General features: G+C 51.3%; 1 protein-coding gene across 1 annotated transcript in view; it reads left to right on the top strand.

Moving 5' to 3' along the window:
• Window positions 1-26,369, top strand: part of SPSB1 (splA/ryanodine receptor domain and SOCS box containing 1) — a 70,269-nt gene that overhangs the window by 32,058 nt on the left and 11,842 nt on the right. The window lies entirely within an intron of this gene.

Here is a 26,369-nt window from a genome sequence, read left to right as displayed (position 1 = left end):
AGGGCGAGCGGGATCTTTAGTTGTAGCATGCGAACTCTCAGTTGCAGCATGTGGGATCTAGTTCCCTGACCAGGGATCGAACCCAGGCCCCCTGCATTGGGAGCATGGAGTCTTAGCCACTGGACCATCAGAAAATCAGGGGATACCACTGATTAAAATGGGCTTTCCTTTCATAGTCTACCCTGTTGTCCTCACTGAACGCATGTGGAGATGCCCTCAGGCTTCAGTGTGGTTCTACCTTGTTCTTTTAATTGCTGTGCGATGAATGGTTCATGGTATAGATGTGACAGAGTTGTCCACCTGCCACCTGATCAGTTGAACATGATGGCAACACTCAATTTAGACTGGCAGAAAACGGCAGTGCCTCGTAATAAGCACCTGTGTAGATGTCCTCTGTCCAGGTGCTTTTATTCTTGTGGCCCACGCTCCAGGAGCAGCATGGCTGGCTAAGCCCTCAGCTCGTTTCCCCAAAGCTGCGAGGTTCAGAGTCGACGAGCCACACTGGTGCACAACTTCCTCCCCTGCCCATCGGTAGGAGGTGCCATCTCTCTACTGACTGTGTAGAAATCTGGGGCAGGGGGTGCAAGGTGATGGATCACTTATTAGTACTTAATTTTTTGTTTCCCTGTTTACCAGACAGGACAGGTGTTTTTTTTGTTTTTTTTTTTCATATAAGCTTATCACTTGCATTTAATTTTTGTTCCTGAGTTGCTTCATCAGGTCCTCTGGCCATTTGACCATTATGCAGTAAAAGGACCAGAAGCAAATGTGACAAGCTGTTGACAGTGGTTCATTTTAGGTGCTGAAAATATGTGTCTCTTTTGTACATGTTTGAGTTACATATTTTCAAAAAGAAAAGAAAAAAAAAGACTAATATCTAAAAGAGAGTGTTTTAGGAAGATCCGACGGGGTCAGAGAGGTGTTGTGGGCAGGGAGACCAATTTTGGAGACTCCTACACTAACTTTGCAGATGATGATGACTTGAACCATGAGAGTGGGCGACAGATTTGGGCAACTCTGGGGGGTGGGATTTCTACCATTTGATGATAATGTGGAAAGCCAAAAAGAGGAGGAGGAATCCAGGAAGATGAGGGGTTTGAATCTGGGTGACTGACCAGGAGAAGGACAGAGCTTGGCAGAGATGTAGAGGCTGGGAGGGGGCCCTGTTTGAGTCTGGCAGGGAGCTGTGTGGGATGCAGGGCAGGGTTGCCGTAAGAGTCATGCTGTTCAGTGATGCTGTCGCCATAAGGGTGATGTGTCAATTTCACGGGGAGATGCTCCCTGGAGCCGTGAGAGCAGAGGAGCCCTTGGAGAGAGGAACATCTGTGATTAAGGAGAGGAGGAAAAACTGGCGAAGGATCTGGGTGGGAGCCTTGCAGAACAGGGAGCACACTGTCACAGAAACCAATATTTCAAGGTCAAGGTCACAGTCAGGGTTTTCAAATACAGTTGCAAGGTAGATGCTTTTTCAGGCCATTCAATGTATTAAACAGGAGGTCCTAATGTGGAAGAGCACGTTCCCTGAAGTGTCTGGGGCCTGAAGTCAGCTTGCTGGTTTCTGCAGCCTGAGTGCACAGAGGGTGACCGAGGTCACAGGAAGTGTGGGTGGCTGCAGGAGAAGAGCCCTGGCACCCAGCTCTGTGCCATTCTGGTTTGGTTTCAATGGTGCTTCACCCTTAAGTGTGGACTGAGCTGCCCTTGGGGGCCGTGCTGGGCACCTGCCACCCCAGGTGTCCCAGGGTCCTCGGGGGAGTCCGCCAGAAGCTGCCTTCCTCTTGAGAATCTCAAGTATCTCCATGTGTGCTATTCAGCGTCTGTTCCCGAGCAGCCTCAAGGGACCAAGGGAGACATGAGTCATTTCCTGGATAGCAACCTGTCCCAGCTTCTTAGCCGTTTGAGGCCTGGCCTTTCCTTTTTAAGTCCACCTCTGTTTCCCGCCAGTGCTGCCTCCTGATGAGGTTTGTGAGGCACCTGCAGTGAGAAACAGCATATGAACACCCCCACGGGTATTCAAGTCCTCCTTATTCCAAATGAAAAATAAGAGAGATTGGCCAGGGGGTTCTAAGGAACCCAGTAGCCAAGTAAATGGTGGCATTCTGCCTCTGCCGACTTTCCAGCATGACTTCTGGGACAACAGCCCTGTGTGTGGACAGCCTTGGCCATCGGTTGGCTTAGAAATGCAGATGAGGTGGGTCCAGGGGTGGTGGTCAAACACCTTAGCTTTGTCCAGCATTTGTTCCCGTAGCGTCAGAATAAAGGGACCCACTCCCCTTTTCATCACTTTTTGTGTCTCACATTTTTTTCCTTCCTTATTTTCATATAAAATGAAGCACTTTTAAATTGTGGTAGAGTGTACATAAAATTTACCATTTTAACCATTTTTAGATTTTTTTTGTTTGTTTGTAGATTTTTTAAAATTGAAGGATGATTGCTTTACAATCTTGGTTTGATTTCTGCCATACATCAACATGAATCAGCCATAGGTGTATATATGTCCCCTTCCTCTCGAACCTCCTTCTCACCTCTCACCCTTTCCTGCCCCTCTAGGATGTTAGAGAGCCCCCGTTTGAGTTCCCTGAGTCATACAGCAAGTTTCCATTGGCTATCTATTTTATATATGGTAGTGTATATGCTTCTATGCTTCCCTCGTAGCTCAGTGGGTAAAGAATCTGCCTGCAGTGCAGGAGACCCGGCTTCAATCCCTGGGTTGGCAAGATCCCCTGGAGAAGGAATGGCAACCCACTCCAGTATTCTTCCTAGAGAATCCCACGGACAGAGAAGCCTGGCAGTCTCCTGGGGTCGCAAGAGTCAGACACAACTTAGCGACTAAACCGTCACCATGCTTCCACACTACTCCATTTTAACCATTTTTAAATGGTGGTGGCATTCAGTGCACCGTTGTACAACCATCACTATCATCCACCTTTGGAACTTTATCATCTTCATGTAATGGGCAACTGTGTCCCCATTAAATATTAACACCCCATTCCCTTTCCCCATGCCTCCCACCTTTCCTCCTTCTGTGAATTTGACTACTCTTGATACCTTGTATGAGTGGAATCACACAGTATTTGTCTTTTTTTTGTAATTGGCTTTCTTCTCTTCGCATCATGTCCTCAAGGTGCGTCCATTTTGCAGTGCGTATCAAAATTTCCTTCCTTCCTTTTCTTGGCCACCCCTCGAGGTTTGTGGGATCTTAGTTCCCTGTCCAGGGATCAAACTTGCATCCCCTGCATTGCAACGTGGGATTCTTAACCACTGGACCACCAGGGAAGTCCTCCTTTTGCACTTTAAAAGAAGGTTATGGTTCTCTGGTTCTGTGGTCAGTGGCTGGAAGATGATCTTCAGAGTTAAGATCTGCTTACCCAAATGTCATGTAGCAATAAGACCCTGATGCTGGGAAAGATAGAAGGCAGGAGGAGAAGGGGATGACAGAGGATGAGATGGTTGGATGGCATCACCGACTCAATGGACATGAGTTTGAGCAAGCTCTGGGAGATGGTAAAGGACAGGGAAGCCTGGTGTGCTGCAGTCCATGGGGTCGCAAAGAGTCAGACACGACTGAGTGCCTGAACAACAACAGTAGTAATTATAGCCACCACCGAAACCCTGAATACATGTGTAAACGTCAGGTATTGTCTGATCACCTACTACGTTCTGGGAACTTTTTGGCCTCTTCAGGTATACTCATTATCCTCTTTGCAGATTAGGTATTTATCATCTCATTTTTTCAGGTGAAAAATTGTAGTTGCTTTCTCATGGTGTTGATTTAAAGCGATATTTCTCAGAATGTAAACACACCCAAGCTTTCTGTTTATGTAAAAGAAATGTTCTAATTCTTTCTTCCTGGTTCTTCACCTGCCTCCCCTGAAGTACTTATGGAACGTCTGCACCCACAGCTCTTTTCGTTAAGCTGTGCAAGGGCAGATGCTCTGTGGAAAGACGGGATGTCACTTCTCCGTTCCCAGTATTTTCTGGTTCTATCCAGAAATCCAGTGGGGTGCTGGCTGAACTTAGGAGCAGGCTTTCTTTTTAAAAATTAATTCTATTTATTTATTTTTGGCTGTGCTGGGTCTTTGTGCTGTGTGGGCTTTTCTCTAGTTGCGGCGAGCTGGTACTCTCTAGTGGCAGTGCTCAGTCTTATTGCAGTGACTTCTTTTGTTGCAAAGCATGGACTCCCCTGGTGCAAGGACTTCAGTAGTTGTGGCACGTGAGCTCCCGGGCTCTAAAGCACAGGCTCAATAGTTGTGCCACACGGACTTAGTTGCTCCAAGGCAGGTGGGATCTTCCTGGACCAGGGATCAAACCCATGCCCCCTGCATTGGCAGGCAGATTCTTAACCACTCGTGTGTGCTTAATTGCTCAGTCATGTCTGACTCACGACCCCATGGACTGTAGCCCGCCAGGCTCCTCTGTCCATGGGATTCTCCAGGCAAGAATACTGGAGTGGGTTGCCATGCCCTCCTCAAGGGGATCTTCCCAACCCACGAATGGAACCCAGGTCTCCTCATTGCAGGCAGATTCTTTACTGTCTGAGCCACTGGGGAAGCCCAAGCATACTGGAATGGGTAGCCTATCCCTTCTCCAGGGGATCTTCCCAACCACTGAACCACCAGGGAGGTGCCGGGAGCAGGCTTTCTGATCTGGCGCCTCCCCATCTGGCGCCTGTGCCTGAGTCCAGACTCCTCGTCATGATAGTCAAGGTCTTTGTCATCCAGACTATGTTCCCTGCCCCTCTCTCCCTCTCTCCAGTTACTGCTCAAAATTCCCAAATGCCATTCTAATCTCCTGACCACCCTTTGGGTCCCAAATAGACGTCCTCACTTCTGTTTGTGACAGGGGAAGGGTTCTCTCACAGCAAGGGTGGTGTCTGTCTGCTTCTTCCCTCAGCTCACCCTTGCTACTAAAATCCCAGCCTTGGTCAGAACCCCTCAAAGGGGATGTCCCCGAGAGTCCCACCCCACCTCCACCCCCACCTATCTCAGCAACCCCCAAGGTCGAGCATCCTGCTTCTACTGAAGCTCTTTGAAGACACCATCTCTGCTGGGAAGCAGTGGCTACCAGGCAGTTTGCTGGCCTGTCTCCTCCCCACCACTCCCACCAGGCTCTGCCTTGTGGGACAGACCATCAAATTTACCAAATGGATCGTTAGTGGTAAGAGAAGAGCAGGGCTGTGTTAAGAAGCTCTTTACTTTTTCCTGATGGCTTAAATTTTCCTTCACCATGTGAGGAGAAAGACTACAGGAGAATGCCAGTTTGTGGATATTTAAACAGAAAGTGGCACTGAGTGGCCTCTTCCCTAGCCAACCAGGCTCCTGGTGGGTACAGCAGCCATGTGTGCCATGCCCAGGTCCTCAAAGGGATGCAGGAATGTGTTGAGGTGGGGATGCCAAGCGGGGGTCTGGTATCTTAGCCCAGGGATGCTTGGCCCCTTCTCTTCCCTGTCTGGGATCAAAGTCAAACCTGGATGTCTGAAAGAAACTTCATCAACTCAAGTGAGAGGTGGAGGGGTCTTTCTGAGAGTTTCTGTCCAGTTGTCCCAGAAATGCTCCATTTCAGTTCTCAGCATCTCAGAGCCACGTCTGAGACTCTAACCCCAGTGTTAACTTCCACCACTCAACAGCCCCTGAAGAACAGCTCTATGCCTCTGGGGCAGGTGAGGGCGGGGACTGGCCCCTGGGTCCCTCTGAGACAAACAGAGAGAGCCTAGGCCGGGCAGCAGGGTGACCAGGTACTCGGGTGAGCCAGGTCTTTACCTCCAAATGTGCTGATTTGATTTATTAAAAAGCAGGGCCTCCTCAAGGTGCTCAGCCTGTCCGGTGAAGCTGCCACTGCTGCTGCTGTCACCACTGTGGTCCCCCTTCCGCCTCCAAAGCACAGCCCAGGCTGGTCCTTGCACCTGCAGGAACCCAGGCTCCCTCCCTGGGGCCACTGGCTGAGCTGGTCAGTGAGGTTGCTGACTTGCTTTAGCTTCAAGACCTCCCTGGTTTGGAGACAGGAAACTCTCTTTGGGAAGGGGCAGAGTGAGGCTGGAGGTGGGCAGAGGTGCACCCGACCTCTCACCCTGCCCCGCTCCTCTGGGTGCCTTACCGGGGAAGGGTCCCCCACTGAGTACCACGGGGGAGCGGGGTGCAGCTCCCACTCAGAGCCTGAGCCCGCCCTCCTGATGGGGACCCTGGGCCAACAAGTCTGCTGAGGCTGTGGGGCCTCCACCCTCCTGCTTCCCATTCCTATGCTTCCTTTCCAGCTTCTTTCTCTGTTTGTCTCTCTGTCTCTTTCTCTGCTTTCTCTCTGAGTCTCTGTGTCTCTGTCTGTCTCTGTCTCTATGTCTCTCTCTTTCTCTGCTCTCTGTCTGAGTCTCTGTCTGTGTCTCTACCTCTCATTTTCTCTCTGTGTCTTTGTCTCTGTCTCTCTCTGTCTCTTTGTGTCTCTGTCTCTGTCCTTGTCTCTCTGTTTCTCTCTCTGTCTCTGTGTGTGTCTGTCTTTCTTTTTTCTTCTTTCTTTCTCTCTTGTCTCTCCAAATCTCTGTCCCCTAGGAGGTCCGTGAAGCCAAAGCGGGCTCTTCTCTCTTGAGACCAGCGTGGCTTCTACAGGATGGGATAACTGACCAATGTCCTCTGCAGGGTGAGGTAGGGGAATTCAAGAGGGTGAGACAGGCCCTGTTTTTCTGGGGTTTGGACCTGCCGCCACGTTCCCCATCTGAGGTCAGCCATCTGGCCCCAGAAAGGTGCCGCACCTTCACCGTGAGGGAGTAGGGGGAGAGGGAGGCTTGAAACCAGTGCTTGGAGGACGTGGAGGATCCGCAGTGGGGGCGGAGGAAACCTCTTCCTGCACGTGCCCCCACCTGGGAGGACCTGGAGATGGGGCTGGGTGTCACTCAGCCCTCCCCCTCTCCACTGGGGGCTCCCCATGGTTTCTGCTTATGGGTCTGGGGTCACAACCAAAACTCCGGGCTCCAGGATGTCTTCTAAGAGGAGGTATGTGACTGGCTGAGGGTCCCAGGTCTGCTGACAGGCAACAGTTGGGGATCAGTGCCTGAGCTGTACCTGAAGCACCCCCCGCCTCGTTGGGGACAGTCCTTGGGGGGTGGCCATGACCCAGGCACTATCCTGGCAGATGGTCCACCAGCCCCGGCTGGAGCCTGGCAAACGAGCTCTTTACTCTTCGCTGGTGAGTTTCTGTTAGTTTCATGACAAGTTGCTTGGAGACAAGAGAGCTGGTTGTTGCTAGAAGGGGATCTAGGAAGGGGGATGAGGCGAGTCTGCCCCTGCAGGCTGACCAGGATTCTGGAACGTGCTTTGGGCACTGAAGTGGCACGCTGCCCACCTGCGACTGTGTGCCCCGCTTTCTCTGAGACTCCAGCCTTGCTCTGCCGGGGGTCCCTGCGCGGGGTGGAGAGAGGGTCCCTGGGTCTTGAGGAGGATGCAGCAGCAGCAGGAGGGAGGGAATGGGTTACAAACCAGCCTCCCCTTGGGCCAGCAGCCTCCCTTCTGGAGGGCTTTTAAAAACTGGCCGATTACCTTGTAATTGTTCCCAGCAGTGAGGAGCCAGTCCAGTGTTTGTTTTGCCTTCTGTGTTCTCCCAGCCAGCGGTAACCAAGGGCCGCTTCCCCTTGGTGACGGTGGAGCTCACTCCGGCCAGGGCTGATCCAGCCGGGCGAGGGAGGCCTGGGGACCCGCAGGGCCCGGCCACTGGCAGGGAGGCACCCTGCTCCTGGGGCATCAGCGAGCTGCTTGCACTCCACTTCCGTCTCCCCCGGCCCGGGGATCGAGGGCTTCCCTCCTGGAGCTCCCCCATCTCTGGGCCCTGGCCCGAAACATTCCAGAACCCCGCCAATCCTCCGGTAGGTGTCCGGGAGACCGTGAGGCCAATACTTGCGGGCAGGCCGTGTGGGAGTGGGTCCTGGCCAGGGTTGTGGACCTGGGCCAGGGTGCTGCTAGGGGCCAGGGATGACCTTCATTCTAGATTCCGGCAGGATCCAGGGTCCTGAGCTAGTTCTGGGGGAGGTTTTTGCAGAGACGGAGACCTGCTGTGAAACAGCCCAGGTCGTGGAGGCCAGCCAGGGACAGCTCCGTGGCCGAGAGGACCAGGATTGATCTCGGATGGCCCGGATTCTGGTCGGGTGGGGTTGTTTGACGTGAAAGCAAGGGCTGCAGGTGTGGCTGCAAGAAAGCATGAGGCTCCTGGAGGCTGCGGGCTGGCTTGGCTAGTCGGGGAATCGGGGCTATCTGGAGGAGCAGAGAGAGCTGGGGCGCAGAGGAGGGCCTGGAAGAGGTGTTGCCACCACCTTGGGCTTCCCAAGACCCCGATCGACCAAGGGCTTCTAGAACATCTGGGGCTAAGGAATCCATAGCCTGTTCTGTGTGCCCTTCGCCCTTGTGGGTCTGGCGAGGACGGGGCCCTGCCAGGCTCTGCCTGTGACTTCTGTTAAACTTGTCGGCTTCTAGATTTGTTTTTTTGGGAGTCCGTTATGTTTCAGGACTGGCTTCCTGGAACGGGCTGGACGAGCCTCTGTTTTCTTTATTTCTGATGTGTTTCCTGCCAGCCTCTGCCTTGAGGACCCATGCCCAGCCCCCACCCACCTGGGCACACGGATCACCTGTGATAGGGCTGCTCAGAGGCAGGGGCCAGGCCCAAGACTCTGCATTTCCAACCAGCTCCCAGGCGATGCCTCAGCGGCAGACCCATGGGCTCCCCGGGAGGGGTCGGGGGGTGGGGGGCGTGACCAGATGCAGGGCACTTGGGGTGACTGGCTCCCTTGCTGCTAAAAGGATCACTTCCCAAGGAAGGAATCATCCGGCTCCGTGTGCAGGATCTTAGGCAGGTCTGGTTTTCCATTTGGGGGCCTGGAGAAGAGGTGCTGTCAGTCAGGATCGGGGTACCTGGGGGATGGGCAGGGCACAGCACCTCTGCCCTGGTGCTCTGCCCAAGCACCTCTGTCTGACTTTCACAAGGATTTCTTCTACCAACCCAGCTGCCGATACCATTTAACCTCAGTGATTCACTGAAGTGCTTTTCAAGGGAAGGTGTGCTACAGAAACGTGGGTCCCAGAGGCTTGTTTTGTTGACAGGTCTTGCCGCCTCAGCAGAAAAGAGGTGCTTTTGATATGGGAACGGAAACTTGGGACAGCCTTAGAAACACTCAGTGTGTTGGGTGGGAGGGGACCATGGTCCTCTTCTGGTTACGGGATGGCGCTGCCCCGGGGCTGGCTGCCCCAGTTGGGCGCCAGGGAGGGGTCCCCACACCTGGGTCTGTGGTCTTGTGCCCCCATAGTTGTGACGAGGCTGCCTTCCTTGACACTGAGGTGTGGGGGACACGTCCCCCGCTCCCCGTGTCGCCCGTGAAGGTGACATGCTGCTGCTATGATTTTATGGAAGGTCCAGCTTGCAGGGGAAATAGCTTTCTGAGCGTGTTCTGTCTGTAGTCGCAGTGCAGCCCTGCAGAGGCGAGCGCATGAAACGGGCGTGTGTAGCCCTCACTCCTGCTAGGTACCGAGGCCCTGGTCCAGCTCCACTGGCCCTTCCTGGGCTCGCTTGATTCTGAAGTATGGCTGACAAGCTTGCTGGGCAAAGCCAGTGCCTCCATCTGGCTTCTTCCTCCCTCTGCCCCGATTGCCATCCTGGATCAGCCCATTAAATGGTTATTGGACCAATTTCCCTTTTTTCCATTTCCTCTTTCCTCCTTTTGTATCTTCAAATGTGATAAGCGGACCAGATTCACCCCAGATCCAAGTTGCTTTCCCAAGAAACTTCTCCAGACATGTCTGTCCTGGCCCCCTGGCCCCAGAGAGCACAGAGGCATGGCAGACCCACCACCACTGCCGGAGCCGGCACATTGTCGGGGGAGCGGCATGGGGGATGAGATGGGGGCAGACAAAACCATGGCTTACTTTGAGCGGCCTCAGCTTCAACATCACCTGGGAGCTTCCAGTGGAGACCTCTCTGTCACCATTAGTGAGCTTGACGTGGTGAGAGGCGGCCACCGAGCTGGGTTGTGGACACCCCAAGGCAGCTGTTCTCTGGGAGAGTACTGAGTTTGCAGTGGGGATGGGTGTCAGGATTCGCATGGCTGCATTCCACCCCTGGGGAGGAGACGCCTCCTTAAGAAGCCCTTCCTGCCTCCCTCCCTCTCTCCCTCCCTCCCTCCCTCCTTCTCCTCAGACCATTAAACTACACATACATGGCCACTGTGGCTCTTTATTAAGTGCTGAGCTTTTTTAAGTGTTGGCATCCCCATTTAATCCCTAAAGCAAATCAGTAGGGTTGAACAGTCATCATCTCCATGTCAACAGATGAGGAACTTGAGGCTCAGAGAAGTTGGAGCACTTGTCCAAGGTTGCCCAGCTTGTGGAGCTGAAAGTTAAACCCAGGCAGCCCGACTTCAGATTGCAGCCTTCTCCATCTTTGTCTGTTGTAGTCTTCTCCCTTTTTCCTTGATCCACCCTGTTTTAGTTCCAAGAAGTCTTCAGTAGAAGCCTCAGAGCTACCCAGATGAGGATGCCAAGGGGCTGCGCTGGGCCCGGCCTTTGGGGTCATTACAGTCCGCCTTCATTGGGGTCATTACGGCCCACCTTCACTGGGGTCATCACAGCCTGCCTACACTGGGGTCGTCACGGCCCACCTTCATTGGGGTCATTATGGCTAACCTACCTTTTGCATGTTCAAGAATGGGATTTCCCCCCCAATATATCCAGTATCACCAACTCAGTGGACCTGAATTTGGGCAAGCTCCAGGAGATAGTGGAGGACAGGGGAGCCTGGCATACTACAGTCCATGCTACAAAGAGTCAGACACAACTTAGTGACTGAATTTCAACAATGTATCTAATATTGATATCGTTTTTTAATTTATTTTAAAATATCTTTATTTATTTGGCTGCACTAAGTCTTAGTTGTGGCATGCAGGATCTTTAGATGAGGTTGCAAACTCTCAGTTGCAGCATGTGGGATCTAGTTCCCTGACCAGGAATCAAACCCTGACCCCCTGCATTGGAAGCATGGAGTCAGCCACTGGATCACTGGGAAATCCCTGATACAGTTTAGACATACTTACCAAACTCACAAGAGACTGATGTATAAACCTGAGGCAGGCTACTCAGGTTGCATTAGCGTTTGCCTCTGAGAGGAGCAAATGGGAGACACCAAACCAGAGCTCAGGGAAACTGACAAGTGGCCCTCATGATTCGTGCCTCAAGTTTTGTAGCCTGATATCCCTGTTAGGCCAGGAGTAGACTGAACAAGAGCTGGAGTCATGGGGCCTTGGATTAGACCACCATTAGATCACTGGGCTCTGCATCTGTGTCTTCACTCACCACCACCTTTAAAGCTTAAGGAGCCTTTTGCTAGACAAGATATGATATGATGTCTCCTAGGGGTTATGGGCTTCCCAGGTGGCGCTAGTGATAAAAAGTGAAGTGAAAGTCGCTCAGTTGTGTCAAATTTGCGACCCATGGACTATTCAGTCCATTGAATTCTCCAGGCCAGAATACTGAAGTAGGTAGCCATTCTCTTCTCCAGGGGATCTTCCCAACCCAGAGATTGAACCGTGGTCTCCCGCATTGCAGGCAGATTCTTCACCAGCTGGGCCACCAGGGGAACCCTAGTGGTAAAGAATCCACCTGCTAACACAGGAGACATAAGAGATGCAGTTTCAATCCCTAAGTCAGGCAGATCCCCTGGAGGAGGGCATGACAACCCACTCCAGTATTCTTTTTTTTTTAATTAATTAATTTATTTTAATTGGAGACTAATTACTTTACAATATAGTAGTGGTTTTTGCCATACATTGACATGAATCAGCCATGGGTGTACATGTGTCCCTCATCCCGAACCCCCCTCTCACCTACTTCCCCATCCCATCCCTCAGGGTTGTCCCAGTGTACCGGCTTTGAGTGCCCTGTTTCACGCATTGAACTTGGATTGGTGATCTATTTCACATATGGTAATATACATGTTTCAGTGCTATTCTCTCAAATCATCCCACCCTCGCCTTCTTCCACAGAGTCCAAAAGTCTGTTCTTTATAGCTGTGTCTCTTTTGCTGTCGCGCATATAAGGTCATCATTACTATCTTTCTAAATTCCATATATATGTGTTAATATACCGTATTGGTGTTTTTCTTTCTGACTTACTTCACTCTGTATAACAGGCTCCAGTTTCATCCACCTCATTAGAACTGATTCAAATGTATTCTTTTTAATGGCTGAGTAATACTCCATTGTGTATATGTACCACAGCTTTCTTATTCATTCATCTGCCGATGGACATCTAGGTTGCTTCCATGTCCTGGCTATTATAAACAGTGCTGCGATGAACATTGGGGTACACGTGTCTCTTTCCCTTCTGGTTTCCTCGGTGTGTATGCCCAGCAGTGGGATTGCTGGATCATAAGGCAGTTCTATTTCCAGTTTTTTAAGGAATCTCCAGACTGTTCTCCATAGTGGCTGTACTAGTTTGCATTCCCACCAACAGTGTAAGAGGGTTCTCTTTTCTCCACACCCTCTCCAGCATTTATTGCTTGTAGACTTTTGGATAGCAGCAATTCTGACTGGCGTGAAATGGTACCTCATTGTGGTTTTGATTTACTTTTCTCTGATAATGAGTGATGTTGAGCATCTTTTCATGTGTTTGTTACCCATTTGTATGTCTTCTCTGGAGAAATGTCTGTTTAGTTCTTTGGCCCATTTTTTGATTGGATCATTTATTTTTCTGGTATTAAGCTACACGAGCTGCTTGTATATTTTTGAGATTAATTCTTTGTCAGTTGCTTCATTCACTATTATTTTCTCCCATTCTGAAGTCTGTCTTTTCACCTTGCTCATAGTTTCCTTCATTGTGCAAAAGCTTTTAAGTTTAATTAGGTCCCATTTGTTTATTTTTGCTTTTATTTCCGTTTCTCTGGGAGTTGGGTCATAGAGGATCTTGCTGTGATTTATGTCAGAGTCACTCCAGTATTCTTGCCTGGAGAATTCCATGGACGGAGCCTGGTGGGCTACGGTCCATAGGGTCACAGAGTCGGACACAACTGAAGTGACTTAGTGTGCATGCACTCACGTGGGGTTATATCTAGTTCAGGTTACACTCTGGATCCTACCGCTTCCACCACTCCCCCATCCAAGCTGCGTCCTTGCATTGAGTTCCTAGCTGGTCTCTGGCTACCAACAGCCTCTTCTCAAAACAGCAGCCAAGGGACACTCGGTTAGAAGGGAAGTCAGGTTGTGTTCTCTGCATGCACAAAGCCCTCTGCTTGTTTCTCATGACACTGAAGACAAAATCTGAAGTTCTTCCTTGTGACCCTCAAGGCCTGGTGTGCCTGCCCTCTGCACACCTTGCACCACCTCCCTCCACAGCCTCTTCCTCCTCCTGTTCTGGCCACACCACATCTCTGTTGTTCCCCTGACCTGCCACACATGCTCAGACCTCAGGGCCTGTGCACATCCTGTTCCTTCTGCCCAGGACACCCTTCCCTTTGAATACTCACATGCTTGTCTCCTTTGCTTCCTCCAGGTCTCTGTCCATGTATCACTGTATCAGAGAAGTCTTTCCTCACCACCTTCCCCCATCCCTTTCTCTGTCCTTGCTACTCTGCTTCATTTTTCTTTGATACTTATTACCTGGCCCCATGCTAGATATGAATTTGGGCAAACTCCAGGAGATGGTGAGGGACAGGGAGGCGTGGTGAGCTGCAGTCCATGGGGTTACAGAGAGTTGGACACGACTTGGTGACTGAACAACTACAACAGTGTTCATTCATTCAGTCAAGGCTTGTTTGTTTAGCACCTGCTTTATTTCAGACAATGTTCTAGGCATGGGGCCTCCCATCTTGAACACAATAGATGAAAACCTGTGTCCCGAAGCTCACATTGACTGTTCAGAAGATTGTTACAATGGCTATGTCTCCCTCATCAGACTGTAAGCTCCTTGAGGGCAATGATTTCTACTTCTATAGTATGTATGTTGTTCAGTTGCTAAGTCATGTCTAACTCTTTTGCAACCCCCTAGACTATAGCCCACCAGGCTCCTCTGTCCATGGGATTTCTAGGCAAGAATATTGGAGTGGGTTGCCATTTCCTTCTCCAGGGGCTCTTCCCAATCCAGGGATTGAACCTGCGTCTCCTGCATTGGCAGGGGGATTCTTTACCACTGAGCCATCAGGGAAGCCCTATAGTATGTATATGTATAATGTATATAGTAGGTGTCTAACAAATATTTTGGTAATGAATTCCAGCCCTAAAGCACCTAATTTGGACTTGGCTTTCCCAAATGCTCATTAGCTGAACATTTGCAGGCCACCGCTCGGTTTGGATCACTTCTGCAGTTGTCTCTTATAGGTTTCGTCAAGTTTTGCCAGCTTCCACCTGGGGAAGATGCTTTCTGGCAGAGTAGGTGGAACATTCTCTAGCTTTCCCAGGCGCCAGTTCCCAGTTTTGAATCATCCACTTTATTGAGTTCCTTGGACTAAGGAACAAATAAAGGGTCTCAGGAAGCCCAAGCTTCCCTATGGGGGATTAGCAGGTGCTTGTGGGATGGGTGAGAAAGCAACTCAGGTATTTATGAGCACCTACTATACTTTGGCCACCTCATGCGAAGGGTTGACTCATTGGAAAAGACTCTGATGCTGGGAGGGATTGGGGGCAAGAGGAGAAGGGGACGACAGAGGATGAGATGGCTGGATGGCATCACTGACTCGATGGACATGAGTCTGGGTGAACTTCGGGAGTTGGTGATGGACAGGGAGGCCTGGCATGCTGCGATTCATGGGGTCGCAAAGAGTCGGACACGACTGAGTGACTGATCTGATCTGATCTGATCTGACTGTATACATATATGGCTTCTCTGGTGGCTCAGTGATAAAGAATCTGCCTGCCAATGCCAGAGACATGGGTTCGATCCCTGGTCTGGGAAGATGCTCTGGAGAAGAAAATGGGAACTCACCCTAGTATTCTTGCCTGGAGAACCCCATGGACAGAGGAGCATGGCTGGCTATAGTCCATGCGGTCGCAAAGTGTCGGACAGGACTTAGTGACTGAATCAATCAAGTATATACGTATATAGGCCTAGAGCATGGCCCTTTGGGACCCATTTTTCCGTGTTTACCAGGAGTGAATCTGGCCAAAAGGGGTTTGTGGGAGAAGGTAGCACCTGGCATGAGAAACTGAGGTCTCTCCAAGTCTGTGAGCTATGATCAGGAACACAGACACACGGGAACACAGAAACTCCACCCATGAGAGCGGGTTTGCATGCGGCAGCAGGTCCAGTCACACTGTGCATTAGCCTGGGGCCTGCCTGGCCTGGACCAGCGCCCTGCACTGTGGCATCATCATGGCTGGCAGGTGGGCACCAATGTCATCGATGGGGAGTGAGCAGGCGCTGAGTGGCCTTGTAACACAGTAGCCTTTGCCAGTTTGTAGCGGCCTCGGGGTGTTGAGCTGCTCCGGAAACAAGCCAGAACCTGGAACTCCGGGTGTTGTCTCTCCTCAACCTGCCTCCTTCCCAGCGTGGAGGATGTGTGGATGCAGGGTCCGCGTGACCTCGGTTCTCATACATCCTCCTCCTCCAACCAGTGGCACATGTGTGTGTGTGTGTCGGTTTGTCTCCTCCCCGCACCACATCACGGATGCAGGCACAAGGCTGCAGGCACGCATTCTGGATCCCCAGGAAAACTCCATCCACAGGTGCCGTCTCAAAGCAGTGGGGCTGCCAAACCACAGCTCTGAGCTCTTTCTTTCCTAGGAAAGGAAGGAGGTAGGCTGGGGAGTGGAGAACTCAGCTCTAGAAGGCTCTTTGCTGCTTACTATGAGGCTTTTTAGCCCTGTCTCCCTGTGTAACCCTGGCTGAGGGGCCTGGTTCTGCCCACTGGGTCTCCACAAGCTCTGGGTTCCTCTCTGCTCTGCGGCCCTTCGAAGCCACATCTACCTCCTGCCATGTGGATTTTGGAGAAGTGCATAGTTTTCATCCATTTGTGTTTTTTCCTTTGTTGTGACATTCACATAACAGTAACCGTTTTCAAGAGGACGGTTCCGTGGCATCCAGAACCTTCACGATGCTGTGCAGCCACCACCTCTGGCCAGTTGTAAAATGTTTCACCCACCCCCACCCCCCATAAAAGAGACCCTGACCCCTTAGCCTTCACTCCCCATTCCCCACCCCCGGCCCCTGGCAACCACCAGACTGCTTTCTGTCTCTATGGGTTTGCCGATTCTGGCTGTCCCATAGACGTGGGAGCACTGCTGTGTGACCTTTTCGATCTGCCTTCTTTCCCAGCATGAAGGATTTGAGGTCCACCCACGCTATGGCAGGTGTCATATGGCAGTCCTTTTTTCCTGTATATGGCTGAGTGATAGTCCATTATATATGTTTTCCATTTGTTTGTGCCATCATGTACTGATGGACATTAGGATTCATCCATTTATGGTTTTGCAACAACCATAGGACAACAGTAAGGAACTCTGAAAGAAAGGAAAGCTCATAAACTCATCACTCTAAACATAGAAACAATTTTTGCTGCTTATTTTCATCTCTTTTCACACATGTGCCTGTATACTTCTTTCTAGACTTTACTAGTAGGGCAGATACAGTTGTGTCCTTCCTTCCACTTTAGATTGTTGTTCATTCACTAAGTCATGTCCAACTTTCTGTGACCTCATAGACTGCAGCACGCCAGGCTTCCCTGTCCTTCTCTCTGAGTTTGCTCAAACTCTTGTCCATTGAGTCAGTGGGTGATGCCATCCAACCATTTCATCCTCTGTCACCTCCTCCTTCTCTTGCCTTCAATCTTCCCAGCATCAGGGTCTTTTCCAATGAGTCGGGTCTTTGCATCAGGTAGCCAAATTATTGGAGCTTCAACTTCAGCATCAGTCCTTCCAATGAATACTCAGGGTTGATTTCCTTTAAGATTGACTGGCTTGATCTCCTTGCTGTCCAAGGGACTCTCAAGAGCCTTCTCCAACACCACAGTTCAAAAGCATCAATTCTTCGACGCCCAGCCTTCTTTATGGTCCAACTCTCACATCCGTACATGACTACTGGAAAACACATAGCTTTGACTACATGGACCTTTGCTGGTAAAGTGATGCCTCTGCTTTTTAATACACTGTCTAGGTTGGTCATGGCTTTTGTCCCAAGGAGCAAGTATCATTTAGTTTCATGGCTGCAGTCACTTAAGATAGCAGACCTTTTCCCTTGCCCCTCGTACAGTGATCCTTTCAGCTAGCATCTTGGACAGCTGTGTCCATCTCCATAGATTTGCCAGCTGGGGAGACCCCTTCCTGCCTCCTCACCTCATCCCTCATGTGACCAGCTGGCACCATGGGAATCTGGTGCCCGGACCCTTGTGCTTGCCTGGAAGTTCAGGATGAATGTATTTGCCACCTGTGGGCCTGCTGTGGTCTCCCTTGTTGAGTTATCAGTGCAGGTGTTCAGGACTTTCCAGGCTGACAAGATTGGAGGAGGAAGGCCAATAGCCTACAAGAGGAAGTTTCTGCAGGCCATTGTATCTTTAAAGGATATTTAAGTCCCTTTTTTTCACCAACTGGCCTGTGAGGCCCAGGGATTTGCCTCTTCCTTGGCATCCTGTTGAGTTCTGTGAAATCTCATCCAGGGAACCATGATTAGGTTGCAGTAGGAGACGCACTGCCCCATTCCTTTTAGAATCTTGCCCAAGTTCATTGGCTGTGGTCCATTCAAGGTCTAGTGGACAAACCTTCAGCCCAGTGAGTACAGAAACTTGTGAGCGCCTTCAGACCCCACAGTTCCAACAGCAGGAAGCCTGATGGTAGGTTACTTTCACATTGGATTTTCTTCTTCTAAAAATAGGCAGTGGGGTGGGAGGTTCTGAGGTCCAAGATTTTGAGGGCAATGAGAGGAGAGGTGGCCATGAACTAAATGGGAAGACACACAGGAATTCCCTGGCAGTCCAGTAAGTAGGACTCCTTCCAATGCTTCCTTTGCAGGGGGTATGAGTTTGATCCTTGGTTAGGGAACTAAGATCCCAGTCATGTGACACAGCTAAAAAAAGAAAAGTTACCAAAATTGTGATAATGGAATATTACATAGCTATTAAAGCATAAAGTTGATGTAGGCTGGAGCTAATATATTTATTATGACTTAGAAAAAGCAACTTGGGTATAGTGTGTGTGGTGTGATCCTTTGCTGTGAGTGGATAGTCCCTGTATCTGTGCTAGAGTAGGAGGGTGATATTTTATTTCTCTGTGCGCATGGATTTCTTATGAGCATGGACTTCCCTGGTAGCTCAACTGGTAAAGAATCTGCCTGAAATGCAGGACACCCTGGTTCAATTCCTGGGACAGGACGATGCCCTGGAGAAGGGATAGGCTACCCACTCCAGAATTCTTGGGCTTCCCTGGTGGCTCAGATGGTAAAGAATCTGCCTCCAGTGTGGGAGACCTGGTTTCGATCCTTGGGTTGGGAAGATCCCGGAGAAGGAACAACTACCCACTCCAGTATTCTGGCCTGGAGAATTCCATGGACAGAGGAGCCTGGCAGGCTACAGTCCATGGGATTACAAAGAGTCCGACATGACTGAGCGACTTTCAAAAAAAAAGAGCATATATAACATTTGAAATATTTCAAATCAGGACAGAACAAGAAATTTTAAAAAATGGTAGTCATCAGTCCAAGCTTGTCAGTTCTCAATGTGGATTTGAGATTCCAAAATCTTGAGCTGTAATTCCTTTAAACTAGCAGTGTCCTAACCCCTGGAGGGCTCATTAGAATGCTGACCCCACCCCCAGCATGCCTGATTCAGATTAGGGTGGGGCCCAAGCATTTGCTGTCTCTAAGGATGACACTGATCTATTGATCCAGGGACCCTGCTTTGAGAACCACTCCTTTGAACCTGTGGCTTCCCTGGTGGCTCAGAGTCTGCCTGCAATGAAGGAAATGTGAGTTCATTCCCTGGTTCAGGAAGATCCCCAGAGAAGGGAATGGCAACACAATCCAGTATTCTTGCCTGGAGAATTCCATGGACAGGAGAGCCTGGTGGGGTACAGTCCATGGGCTCACAAAAGAGTTGGACACAACTTAGCGAATAAAGAACAGCTTGTTAAAGGGAGGTGGGAGAAGGCAGGGAGTGGCAGGTATGAAACACCTACTGTGTACCCCCAATGTTATGTGAAGTGCTTCAGCTACACCAAATGCCACTCTTCCCCCTCCTTTTACACCCTAGGTGGTTTGAGAGCATCACCTGAGCCTACAGGTGGGATAAGCAAACACAGGCCCCTCTAGCTCTCTCAGCAGCCAACCCCTCGAATCTCTCTGGGAACTGATTCCTCTTGCAGCCTCACATCTCTCCTTGGCCTCCCTCCTGCTCATTCCTCCTGGAGGGACATGGGGTGACCTATGGGGCCACTCTCAGAGGTTACCTTTCCCAGTTGGCACGTCCCATTGGAAGAGGCCAGAGTGTCACCTGCTCGCACTCAGGTCTCCAGGCCCTAAAGCCTGGACGAGGTCAGGCTTCGCTCTGGGGGTCCCGATGCAGGCGAGTCGAGTTGTCCCAGGCCTCCTCACAGGCCACACGGAGCTGGAGTGAACAGGTGAGCGTGGGTGCTGCAGGCGGCCAGTGCAGAGAGGACCCTTGTTTCCCCGGGGAGCCTTGTCCCGGCACTCACCCAGGGAAAGGCGAACCCCACTTCTCTCGAAGCTGGAGCACACTCCCTGGGACCAGCAGTCCACCGAGGTTTGTGGGCTTCTGCCACCAGCCGGGGTGGGGCGAGGAGGGACCCGCGTCCCTGAGCCTTCCCCCTTGGGCACCCATGGGCTCTCCCCTGGGAAGTGGCGACAGTGTCCTCCACGCTCCCTTCCTGCCCACTTCCCACAGACACCCCTCCCCCGTCCAGTTCCTGCATGGCCCGGGCAGACCCAGTGTGACGGACCTCCCAGCCTGAGTGGCGTGGGGAGTCCAGCATCTAGACTTCCTCCTCACTGGGCATCTGCTGCTGCCTCAGAAAGCTTTCTGGAAGGTCACCGTGTGTCTTTGTCACTCAGCTCCCTCCCAGGAGCAGAGCTGCTCATGTGAACGCAGCCATTGTCGTCATAACCTCAACTCGGCTGCAGCCGTGACTTTTTTTTTTTCATGATTTTTAGTCTCTGAATGAATGTGAATGCTGTTTCCCAGAGGCCAGGCTCAACTGATTCGAGCCCTTTCTGAAAGTGCCATGAGTAATCTGGGTCCTTCCGTAGGTGTTTACGGCAGGTGCATCTTTTGGTCTTTTGAGGTCAGAGGCTAGAGCTCCAGCCCGTGTGGGATTTTTCTCTCCAGAACCACTCATCAGAACTTTCCAGAAAGGTCCAATCCTTTTTGTTGATTCTGGGGGCAGACGCTGACTTTTCTAGCCCTGCTTGAGCAAGAAGACAGCTTTCCTGTATCTTCCTGGGTGTCTCTCCTCAAGGCTATAGGTGCACAGAGTAGAGGTGGTAATGGCCACATAACATGGCTTTTGTCCTGTGGTTGGTGGCATGTTGGCCCAGGCTCTGTGGTCAGGCTTGCACGGAGCACACCCTCCCTGGGTGCTTCCACCACCAAAGCGTGAGCCCCTACTCACGAAGCACAAATCCCCAGTTTTGTGCTCTCTGCCACGCAGCCTGGCTGCAGAAGCTGTGTCCTGATGTAATAGCCCATTGCTCAGGCCTGCTTCTCTTGCAAAATCCTCGGCTGTAACCAGCGGGCTGTAACCAGCGCTGTGTGAGGCGGGGAGGCGGAGGGAGGGAGCTTATTTGATCTGCAGGTGAAAGGAGGCTTTATAAATAGGTCACCTTGTTCCACATCCTGAATTTTATTCTTTCCCCATCACGTGTTGAAACAATGGTTTTACTGTTCTGGGGGCAGTCGGATGCACTGAGGGGGAACTGAGCTGAAAGCGGGGTTGGGTGTTCGCCTGCCAGGCCACAGTGACCGCCTCTGTGTGTCCCCTGCCTCCCCACCCCGTCCCATCCATTTGTCACCTATCACCTTGGACGTGTCTCCAACAGAGGGTATTGCTCGCTCAACAAACATTTTTTGTCTTTAACAACAAAACAAAAGGGTAATTTTTAGCAGTTCCAATTGATCCGAAAGTGCTTTTTTGGAAGGCGGAAATGCAGAGCTGCTGAATTAATTGAAGGGACAGTGTCGCATTCCCAACAGGTGCTGAGGGCGCTGTCCCAGCTGAGTCAAGGTTGGTGGTCTTGCCCCTCTCCAGCCTCTGCCCCCTGGAGGTCCTCCTTCCTCATCCTGGCCTTGGCAGAACACAGAGCCCCGTATAGCCACCATGCCTGGGTTTCCCATCTGAGGATGGCACAGGTCTTTTCTTGTTTGGAGCCCACAGAGACAGATTATTGTTTTTCAGTCGCTCAGTCGTGTCTGACTCTTTGCAACCCCATGGACTGCAGCATGCCAGGCTTCCCTGTCCTTCAGTATCTCCCGGAGTTTGTTCAAACTCATGTCTGTTGAGTCAGTGATGCCTTCAGACTGTCTCATTCTCTGTTGCCCCTTCTCCTCCCGCCTTCAATCTTTCCCAGCTTCAAGGTCTTTTCCAATGAGTCAGCTCTTCACATCAGGTGGTCAAAGTATTGAAGCTTCAGCTTCAGCATCAGTCCTTCCAATGAATATTCAGAGTTGATTTTCTTTAGGATTAACAAATAGCTACCCCATTTTTGCTGGGAAAAAATAAAATTCGAGATGTAAAAGCAGTGCAATTAGAAGTCTTGGGAAAACTTACTGTAGAAATACTGTCCTCTTTTGGGAGGATGGCTCCAGAGCTGTAACTGGGAATTCTTGTCCTGTGTTTTAAATGCCCTGCTGTCTCCTTCATGTATATCTTCCTGGGTAAATTAAGTATTTATCCTGTGTTTGCTTTATAAGAAGTGACACATGTGGAAAGACTTTAGGAGTTGCTTTGGGAACAATTTGCTCTTGTGAATGTAGTGTGTTAAATCAGTATTTGTCCACCTTTTTATTCTTTTTTGTGTGCTTAAACATCCTTTTCATTGCAAAACAGAATACATGCATTAAATTTTTTTTCAATTCAAAGAGTCCTTAAAGTTAATGCATCCCGCCCCCCACTCTCCAATATTAACTGTTGTGGCAGTTTGGGTGTTTATTCTTCTAGACCTTTCTCTATGCATATTAAAAGTTTTGTTCTTACAAACGCCAGTTTGTGCTCTGCATGTTGTTCTCCAATTTGTTTTTTAAAATATAACAGTGTCATGTTACATGTCACGTTAAGTCGGCACATCTGAGGGGCCACCTCCTTCTCTCCACAGCTGCTGGAGTTCATGGTGCAGTGGGCATCTTTGCCCACATGTCCCTGTGCAGGGCTGTAGGGTTTTACAGACGAGACCCCTGGAAGTGTGGTCAGTGGGTGATTGCAGCGTGTTTTACACCTGACTGGAGACTGTCACGCGGCACCTATATGCCGAGAAGCATGTCCCAAGTGGAGTCTGTCTGTCTGGGATACATGCCCACACCTGTACGCAAACGGCCTTTCCCCCACATCTTCCCCTGTTTCTTGTGCATCCCACAAGGCTCGCTGGTCCCTCTGCCACCGATAGAAGCTTGTCAGCATTACTTTCCTCTTGCATAGTGAAAACCGTGGGTGTATGTGTTCTCAACCATGTGTGCCCAGGAGACATATATCAGTGTGCCCTTCCCTCCCGCTTCAGAGAGGATTGCTGCCTTAGATCAGCAAAGGCTGGGTACCCTTCCCCTGCCTCAGGTCTTGGACTCCCAGACAGTGGGCTTCAGAGATGCTTCTGACTCCTCCCCACTCACTGGGGGTCACTGTCCAGCTCTGGGCTTCCTTCCCGGCATGTCCTCCAATTCTGGATATGGTTCCCCTGCCTTCTGAGAGCAAAGAGCCCACTGGAGGAGCCCAAGAAGCTGGAGGGAAGGTGCTGTGTGAGGCTTTGGTCTTCCTCTCGGTGGAGAGCTGTGGCTCCCAGCAAATCCTCTCTGAAGCCAGGCTTTGGGATAGGAGTGCTGTTCCCCAGACCCTAAGCCAAAAGCACGTAATTGGCTGCTGGTGCTGACCAGGGGTTCATCCACTTAGCGCTAGGGGTCCACCTGGAATTCCATTGTGAATGGGCAGCTTTGGTGGGTTCTTAGAGTCCCGGGCCACCCCGTCCCAGGAAAGACACTATGTGGAAGGCTCTTGCCCATTAGAGGGTATGAGACACATCCCCTTTCACAGTGAACCATGAGTTGACTTTTATCCCAGCAAGGATGATGGGTGTGGCATCAGGTGGGAGGGGCGTGTTCATGGTAGGTGGAAAATGTCCAACCGAGTCAACCACAGGGCTTTGAAGACATCCTTCCCCTCTGTTCCAGAGCTTTTTTTTTAATGTTTATTTTTAATTTTTTAAATATTTATTTATTTGGCTGTGTCAGGTCTTTGTTGCAGCACTTGGGATCTTTAATTGTGGCATGTGGGATCTTAGTTCCCTGACCAGGGATCGAACCCCAGCCCCCTGCATAGGGAGTGTGGGGTCCTAGCCACTGGACCACCAGGGAAGTCCCTATCTCAGAACTTTTGATCTCATTCCCTCTCCTGAAAGTAAATGCAGACTCCATGAGGCCTTGCCAGGCTTCTAGTGTGATGTGTGTGTGTGTGTGTGTGTGTATGCACACTTGTTTGTGAGAGCTGTATCCCTCTGTGTCCCTCCTCAGGGGAAAGCGAGTCCATCTGCAGTACCAGTGTGAATCACAGTGTCCCTGTCCTGTGACTGTGACTGCCCACTACTCCTGCTTCCCTTCTCCTCCCACCCCCCCACTCCCAGCCCCATACCCCCCAGGGTATGAGAGGAGATGGAACCCTCACAACCACGTGCTCTGCTCTGATCCTGGGGACGGGCTTTCCTCTTTGACACCCATCTTACAGAAGAGCAAACTGAGGCTCAGAAAAGCGTCAGATGAGTCTCAGGCAGAGGGCTGAAGATTAGAAGCCGCAGGAGCAGGGCTGGCAGAGGAATGATGCAGAGTCTGGAGGCGAGGATGGGAAGGAGGCTGGAGGGAGCACCCTGGCAGGCCATAGTCCCAAAAAAGAGGGCTAGTGGGTCCCTGCGGCCACATTTGAAAGTAGACAGGAGATGGAGAGCAGGCAGTTGGCTGACTCGGACAGACAGCTGACCAGCTGCTGAGAGGTTACGCTGTCTTTTCTGACCCCTCGTTCTGGGGCTGGACTGACCTTGCCGCCACACAATTCCTCCCAGCAAACATCTCGTGCTTTCCTGCTGCCGTGATCTGTGTGTGGGGTTGGCCAACTACCTCCTGGTCTGCTCTTGTAAATAAAGTTTTATTGGAACTCAGCCAGGCTTCTTTATTTATGTGATGTCTGTGGCTGCTCTCAGGCGACAAGGCAGAGCTGAGGAGTTGCACAGAGACTCTTGGGCCCACAAAACCTAAAGCATTTACCAGCTCCCCCTTGACAGAGAGTTTGCTGATCGTGGTCCAGCTATGTTGTGGTTCAATCACTGTCATGTCCGACTCTTTGCGGCTCCATTGACTGCAGCACTCCAGGCTTCCCTGGGCTTTACCATCTCCCGGAGCTTGCTCAAACTCATGTCCATCGAGTCAGTGATGCCATCCAACCATCTCATCCTCTGTCATCCCCTTCTCCTCCTGCCTTTAGTCTTTCCCAGCGTCAAGGTCTTTTCTAGTCATTCAGCTCTTTGAATCAGGTGGCCAGAGTATTGGAGCTTCAGCTTCGACATCAGTCCTTCCAATGAATATTCAGGGTTGATTTCCTTTAGGACTGACTGGTTTGATCCAGCTACAGTAGGGGTTACGTGTGTGCACAGGCCCAGATGTACTAGCCCACGAGCTCCCTCTGTCCCTCTCTCCCCCTCTCCCCCACCACCCTATCAACCCTTCCCTCCTTCCATCTCTGACTTGACCTCAATCTCCTTGCTGTGGTCCTTCTCAATTCCCACTCATTTCTCCCCAAATATTTTAAATTAATGTGTTGGAAGGACTTTCCCACCACCACCCTTCCTTCCCACCTGCCCAGGTCTCCTCTCCCCCCACCCCATCCCTAGCCTCCCCCTCACTCTCTCCACCTGCTCTCATGGGTGGGGTGGGGTGGGATCTTTGACCCCATGAGATTCAGGGAGAGAGGTCCTTCCTGTTATGAGGCTTGAGCCAGCTGACAGAGGGTGATAGGCTGGAGGGTGAGAGGAGTGACCTGCTCACTGAGATAAGGGGGTCCAAGCACTCCCACATGGGCATTTGCCAAGAGCCTGCCTCCCAGGACCCCTGGCCACCTTGAGGATGGGGCATCTCTGGGGATCTTGTCCCAGCTGATGAGAAGAAGACAGTTCCAGATCGGAAGCCGGTCTCACTGCAGATGCCTCCTGTCCTCCTGGTCCTGCGGGTCCCTGGGTGCCCGGTGGGGAGGCCAGTGGTCCCAGGTTGCCAGATCTTCTGCAGCCAGTCCCTGCCCTCATCCCCTGGCAGACGCTTCATCTTGTACCTTGGAGGGAAAATGACACGCTAACTGCAGCCCCACACTGGGCTCCCTTGTGTTGTCCTTGTTCCAGGCACCATCGTGCTCCTGGGAACAAGTGACCCTGTGATACTTCTTCAGCAGCCAGGCACCCATGGCCTCTTGCCCAGCTCCTCTGTGTCCTCATTTAGTCCTGTTTATGTAGCCAGGAGTCTGCCTGCTCCCTTGTCTGGCCAGTCCTGGGAGAGCTTGAGAGTGTTCATGCTCAGTCATGTCCGACTCTTTGTGACCCCATTGGCTGTAGCCCACCAGGCTCCTCCGTCCATGGGATTCTCCAGGCAAGAATACTGGAGTGGGTTTCCATGTCTTCCTCCAGGGGATCTTCCCTACCCATGGATCGAACCCATGTCTCTTGCGTCTCCTGCACTGGCAGGTGGATTCTTTACCACTGAGTCACCTGGGAAGCCAGTCCTCGGAGCCTATCGCCCAAACTAGGCAGCCAAGAGGCCCTCCCATGGGCCAGGGGAGTGGGAGGTAGAAGTTGTGATGGCAGGAAGCACCTTCTCTCTTGAGTGAGGCTCAGGAAATGGGGACTGGAGTGGCGGGGGTGACCAGAGTCCTATCTGTCCCACATTTCAGCCCCTCCTCCTGGTGCTGCCAACAGAGAGGACAGACAGTGGACTCTCCCCTCCGGCCTGTGGCTCTGATCTCCCTTAAAGGACACAGGGATGGTGTAGCCTGGGCGGAAATGAGTCGTCTTGGAGTCCAACTTCTTTCCCAGATGGGCTGTGGGGACTGGAGGAGCCAAACGCTAGACACCAGTTGAAGAATGTGGGTGGGAGAGGATGGCTGTCTAAAGATGGGTCCAGAACCACCCAGGGGTGGCAGTGAGAGCCCTATGCCCACCTGATTTTGGGCCAGCTGGGTGGGGGCG

The sequence above is a fragment of the Bubalus kerabau genome, chromosome 5 (genome assembly GCF_029407905.1).
Source record: "Bubalus kerabau isolate K-KA32 ecotype Philippines breed swamp buffalo chromosome 5, PCC_UOA_SB_1v2, whole genome shotgun sequence".
NCBI lineage: Eukaryota > Metazoa > Chordata > Mammalia > Artiodactyla > Bovidae > Bubalus > Bubalus kerabau.
Note: the sequence above shows the minus strand (reverse complement) of the source record. Positions and strands in the feature narration are given on the sequence as shown.